This window comes from Elephantulus edwardii, unplaced genomic scaffold (genome assembly GCF_000299155.1).
Source record: "Elephantulus edwardii isolate Elephantulus edwardi_28Jun2011 unplaced genomic scaffold, EleEdw1.0 scaffold00020, whole genome shotgun sequence".
In the NCBI taxonomy this organism is placed as follows: domain Eukaryota; kingdom Metazoa; phylum Chordata; class Mammalia; order Macroscelidea; family Macroscelididae; genus Elephantulus; species Elephantulus edwardii.
Window position 1 is genome coordinate 4,706,358 of NW_006399770.1, and position 6,932 is coordinate 4,713,289.

Below are 6,932 nucleotides of genomic sequence, written 5' to 3' on the forward strand. Positions count from 1 at the left end.
TAGAGAGCTCTGGTTGATGAATCCATAGGGAGTTTTGCTGCTAACTCAAAGGTCATCTCTCTCTGCTGGTTCAAATCCACCAGCAGCAACAATGGAGAAAGATGGCACTCTCAAATTGAGCCTTTTGGTTAACAGCGTAAGGCCTCGTCAACTGTCACCAGAGATCAGGAGATCCCTAGAGGACCTGATATTCTGAGGATCCTTATAAATGTCCTGGTGCTTTGGTAATTTGATCAATAGTTCTATGACTGGAATTGGAAGAAAGAAGAGCCCGAGGACTGGTTGGTGCTGGGGCACCTCCTCACAGAAAGCTCATGTGCAGTCTGGTCCAGCTGGCTTATCCAGCTCCTTAGGCCCATCTCCTGGCTCCAAACGCCACATCCTCTCTTCTTTGTGTTCCATGCACTCAGAAAGAGAGCCTGAGCCTGAATCACAGAGAACCATCAATAAATTGGTTTTAAATCATTTTCATCACAGGGTCACACAATTTGACAGGGATGTGTGTGAAGGAAGTGGGAAAGATTCAATGTGAAAAAACAATAGATTGAAAGTTTGTGTATAAACCAATATAAAAAAATTTTAAATGTTAAAATAGTGTGGGTATTTAAAAAGTTAAACTTAATTTATGCAGGAAGCTCATGGATCTCTCTATAATTCTTTTATATCTGAGTCACACAATGGAAATGGCATGTCTTCATAGAAACATGACCCATTCATAATGGTGACAGCAACCTCTGCAAATGCAGCTCATTTGCAAGGATGAATGACAGAGGAACGCACAAAGGAAGGGAAGGAAGCTGGAGCTCCACTATAATTTTCATGTTTTTTACCAGTAAATGAGTAAATGAAAGTTAACATACAATTCAAGTGTTTAGTAACTGAATATGACCCCACAATTGTCTATGAGAAATCACATTCCAGGTCAGAGTTAATAACACTTCCTTGTCTTTACAAAAGATGTGGAGAGATTTGTTGACAGGTTTTGTGCTGCCTCACCTGTAGAGAAACTTTAGTTTAGCACACCTGTGTTGTTGTTGTTGTTGTTATGTGCCATTGAATCACATGCAACTCATAACAATCCTATATACAACAGCCCTAAACCCTGCTCTATCCTGTGCCAATCTTATTGTCTCTGACACACCTACTCCCATTACCCCAGTCACTGAATCAATCCACTTCATCAAAGGTCTTCCTCTCCTGCACTGTCCCTCCACCCTCCCAAGTGTGATGTCTGTCTCCAAGGACTGATCCCGCCTTGCAACATGTCCAAAGTATGTCAGATGAAGCCTCAGAATCCTTGCCTCCAAGGAGCAACCTGGTCTCACCCTCTCTAGGACAAACCTGTTAGTTCTCCTACCAGTTAATGGTGTATTCAATATTCTTCTCCAGCACCACAGCTCAAAGCATCAAGTTTCCTGCAATCATCCCTAGTCATTGTCCAGATTTCTGAAGCAGAGCAATTACTTGCAAAGACTATGGCCTGGAGCAAGTGCCCCTTAGTCTTCAGACTGACATTCTTCAGGACTTTGGAGAGGTCTCTAGCAGCAGACTTTCCCAATGCAGTTAATCTTTTAATTTTCTGGCTGCTGGTACCAAGAATATTGATTGTGGAGCCAAGCAAATTAAAGCTATTAATAGTCTCAATCTCTTCACCATCTATCATGATGCTGCATTGTGGCCCAGTGGTGAGAATCTTTGTTTTCTTGATATTGAGCTTCAATCAATATTTAAGGCTGCAGTCTTTGACCTTCTGCAGCAAGCACTTCAGATACTCCTCAGTTTCTGCAAGCAGGGTTGTGTCATCTGCATACAGCAGGTTGTTGATGAATCTTCCTCCAACCCTGGTGCCACATTCCTCCTCATACAGCCCCACCTCCCGCATGATCTTTTCTGCATATAGATTGAAAAGGTATCAAGACAGGATACATCCCTAATGCACAACCTTCCTGATTTTGAACCACACAGTGTTTCCCTGCTCTGTTCTGGTAACTGCCTCCTTGTCCAAGTATAGACTTCACATAAGAACAATCAATTGTTCCAGGATTCCCATTCTTCTCAGAGTCAGCCACAGTTTGCTATGAGCCACACTATGAGCACACCTGTACAGAGATTTTCATTTAGCATGCCTGGGAGGGTTCCAGGAATATATGCCTGCTTAACAAATACTTCAAGAGATTCTGTTCTGGAAACCACAGTGTTAGAGATAATAAAGCAGTGCCATTTGTGCCAAGTGCCAAACTAGATCCCAGCATCCACAGCCCAAAATCACTTAGCTAGTTGACTGAATAACACCAGAGCAGCACAGGGTAAACTAACAGGGGTCTGCTTCATTGTACAAGGAGTCATGATGGTGGAGTGGCTTAAGCACTGCATGGTTAACTGAGAGGTTGACAGTTCAAACCCACCAGTTACTCTGTGGGAGAAAGATGTGTCAGTTTGCTGCCGTATAGATTACAGCCTTGGAGACCACACAAGGGCAGTTCTACTCTCCCCTACACGGTCATTATGAGTCAGAGTCACAACAATGGCAGTGGTTGGGCATATGGACATCCGGTTCATTTAAGATAGTAAACACCATTGATTTTCCTCTGTTGCAAGACAATCATAAGGCTTAAATAACAGCAATGGCAACGGATCTGAGGAGCATAAAATACTACGTTAAACTGTTGTTGTTGTTAGGTGTCATTGAGTCAATTCATAGCAACCCTATGAACAGCAGATCTGAACACCTCCCATCCTGAACCATCATCACATTCTCTGCCGTGCTCAAGTCCATTGTTACAGTTACTGTGTCAATCCACTTCTTTGAGGGTCTTTCTGTTCTTTCTTGATCCTCCTCTTTTCCCAGAATGATGTTTTCTCCCAGGACTGATTGACTCCTTCTGACAATATGCCCAAAGTATGAGAGACAGTTTTATCATCTTTGCTTCAAAAATGCCTTACAATTTCAGCAATGGCCAACTGTCAAAAAGAAAAAAAAAGAAAAAGAAAAAGATGGGAGGACAGTATCTTAGGATCAACTGGCTTATAGCGCCACTTGCTGTAAGGAAGATGCAACTACATTAGCCTCAATTCCGAGGCTTTCCCAAGATACTAGCAGGTGAACAAGTAAGCTCTTTATTATCCAAGGTATCTAAGAAAGTGTTAGTACTAGCTTTAATGTGTGAATACACAGTAAATGTGGAGAATTACTAAATATATAAGAGGAAGAAAAATAAAGAACAGAAGTAGTGTCACATTTCAGTGATTGTATCACTAATATCTTTTGTTATTATATACCATCAAGTTGGAAATGACCCATAGCTGACCCTCCAATGGATTTTCAGAGGCAACAAATCACATGGGAGGAAATTTTCCATCTTTCTCCCATCAAGCAACTTGTGGATTCCAACTTGTGGCAGCACAACTCCCTACCACTGAGTCAGAGTTTTATGTGGCATGCCTTCTAGTCAATCTATTTTACAGATATGTCTTGCTAGAGGGCAGTCTTTTGTGTAAATCCTTTTAAAGAACTACCATTGGATTGGGTGAACTAGTGGCTTAGTGGTAAGGTGTTGCACTGCCCACCAGTTTCTCTGTGGGAGAAATACAATCTCCTCTTGTGCAATTAACTGCTTCTTAAAACCCACTGGAGGATCAGCTATGGGTTGGTTCCAACTCAAGAGTAGACAACAATAACACAGTAGGACAGACACAGAGGGTCAGGTTGTTGTTGTTAGGTGACTTCCAGTTGACACCGACTCATAGAGACCCGGGTTTATAAACAAGAATAAAACTGCCTGATACTGCACCATCCTCACAGCTGTGTCAGTGCTTAAAGAGTCTTTCTCTTTGGGCCTTTGCTTTAGGAAAAACTGCTAACTTTAAAGGTTGATAGTACAATCCTATCAGCCACATCACAAAAGAAGGTAGACCATGTTGTTCCATAATGATTTTTTTCAGCCTTGGAAAGCTAATAGAGGGTCCCTGTAAATTGAACTCAACTTGGTGACTGTGGGATTTTATTTTAATTTAGCTTTTAATTTCCTTTCTTTCTGCCCATCTCAATGACTTCTTTCCTTTTTCTTCTTTCCTTTGTTTTTAGTTTTCATACTTACACTATGTGATTTTGAATCATGAAATTATGAAAGAAGCTGTAGAAGCACATGTTTCTTTTTTCTCTTGTTTTTATAACACTCTACATTTACTTTAAACTGACACAGTGTGATCAAATCTCCACGGTGAAGGGCACTGCGATGTTCTAAGAGGAGAATGCTATCGGTGTTGGTTGCCATGGAGTCACTTTGACCTACAGGGACACTGTGCAGCAGAAGAAAGCCCATCCTCACAGCCACAGCTGTGTCTGAGTCCACTGTTGTAGTCTGTGTTAATCCTTCTTGAGGGTTTTTTTTGATCCTCTACCACGTGTGATCATCCTTCTCCAAACACTGATTCTCCTTGATTACATGTCTGAAGTAATGGAGACGTGGACTTGTCATTCTTGTTTCTAAGGAGCATTCTGGCTGCACGTCCACTAAGACAGATTTGTTTGTCCTTCTAGTAGCCCATGGTATATTCCAAATTCTTTGATCTTCCTCCTTCGTTGTCCATCTATCTTACCCATCGGAGGAACTTAAAAATACCATGACTTGGGTCAGGAGCCTCAAAGTTACATCTTTGCTCTTTAACATTTTAAGCAGATTCTTGACTGATGCAATATATCTGATCTCTAGACTGCTGCTTTCATGGATGTTGTAGGAATCTAAATAAAATTAAATCCTTAGAAACTTCAGTCTTTTCTCCATTTATCATGACATTGGTCCGGCTGTGAGGATTTTTATTTCCTTTATGTTGAGGTATAATCCATAGTAAGGACTATTGGGTTTTTTATCTTCATTAATAAGGATGTAAATGAGTCTCTAATCCTTATTGTCACTTCTCCACATAAGTTTCTTAGGTTATTTGCTCAGCATGCAATTTGAGTAAGTATGCTAAAAGTATACAATCATACTTTTCCTGATTTTAAACCACGCAGTATCTCCATGTTCTGTTTGAGGGGCTTCTTTTGTTCTACATGCATATTTCCACCTCGACGGCATGTAGTACATTCTTCATAAGCACAATAAAGTGTTCAGAAATTTTCATTCTTCGAAATCTTATGCATAATTTGTTATGATCTACACAGTTGGATGTCTTTGCATAGCTAATAAAATACAGGTAAACCTCTTTCTGATATTCTATTCTCAGTCAAGACCTATCTGACATCAGCAATGATATCCCTCATTCCACGGCCTCACCTGAATCTTGCTTGAATTTCTGGCAGTTTCCGAACAATGTACTGTTGCAATCGTTTGTTGGGTTTTAATTATTTTTTCAACAAGATTTTACTTATGTGTGATAGGGTATTTTATAATTTCTCCTCCAGTTAATTGTCCAGGTAATTGTCTTCCAAATTCTTTTGCATCTCCAACATCTCAAGCTTGCTTTCATTTGTCAAAATATTTTCTTTGGTATTCTGTCAAGATCTGGAGTTCTTTTTTCCCCAATAGTGTTTTTAGTGTAATATGAACTTCTTCCTTCAGTATCATCGGCATTTGATCATACACTACCTCCTGAAATAACTGAACATTGCCCAAGGATGCAGGGCAAATGATGCTTCCTGTACTTATTGTTCAGTATTTTCCCAATATTTCAATGTTGCAATTTCAGGCTTGAGTTTGCTTTTCTGTTCTTTAGGCTTGTAAAATGCCAAACATGATATTTCCACATGGTTTTCTAACTCCAGATCTTTGCACTTTTCATCATTATGCTTTACTTCACCTTGTCAGACTTCTCTAAGATATATTTTTGAGCTCTCTTACTTCATTTCTTCCCTTTGCTTTTGCTTCACTGAATCCTAGAATATGTTCTAGAGTCTCTTCTAATATCCATTTTGATCTTTTCTTTTTTTCCTGTCTTTTTAAAGACTCTGTATTATGTCCTTGATGCCATCTCATAACTCACCTGGCCTCCAGTCATTAGTGTTCAATACTTTAAATCTATTATTGAGGTGGTTTCTAAACTCACATAATCTAGTGTGTATTTGGCTCTTATTGACTTTTTTTTAATGAACGTTTACACATACTATTGATTTTCATTGACTCATTCATGTACACTTTGTTTTATAACAACAGTTACAAACTTATTTCATATCACCATTCCTTTTATTTTAATTTTTTTTACATTTCCCTTCTATTACTAATTTTTGGTTCCCTCTCCACCCATTTTCATCCCTGTTAACCTTCCAGGATTGATTCTATCAGCGTATAACCATTCCTTAGCTTTTTTAAATTATTATTTTCTTTATTTTATATTATTATTATTTTATTGTTTTATTGTTTTTTAATTAGTGGTCTTGTGCCACAATTATCTTTTTGTAACAAACTTACATCACTCAGCATAATTTGTTCAAGTCCCATCTATGTTGTACAGTAGTTCACAAACTCTGGATCATTTCTCAGTGATGTATAATACTTTATCACTGTTTCTTTATCCATTCATCTATTGTTCCAATCTTGGGTTGTTTCCAATTTTTACTATTATAAATAATGCTACAACAAGCATGGATGTGAGGTTATCTGTTTGTGTTACAGCTCTTACGTCTTTGGGATATATATCTAGTAGTGTGAGTACTGGATCAAGTGGTCTTTCTATTCTCAACTTTTAAAGGAACACCAAATTCCTTTCCATGGTGCTTGTACCTATTACATTCATATCAGCAATTTATTAGAACTACAGCCTCTCTATAACCTGGCCAGCATTTCTTGTTTGATGTCTTAATGAATATTGCTATTTTTGTTGGGCTGAGATGGTATCCCATGATTGTTTTGATTATCATCTCCCTAAGAAGCTACATTACAATCCTAAATGCATACTGTTCAAGGGCACCAGCTGCTCTGTGGGAGAAGGATGTG

At 39.0% G+C, this 6,932-nt stretch overlaps 1 pseudogene; it reads right to left on the minus strand.

The window, feature by feature from the left end:
- Positions 1–312: 312 nt before the first annotated feature.
- LOC102865868 overlaps positions 313–6,932 on the minus strand; it is a 24,398-nt pseudogene continuing 17,778 nt past the window's right edge.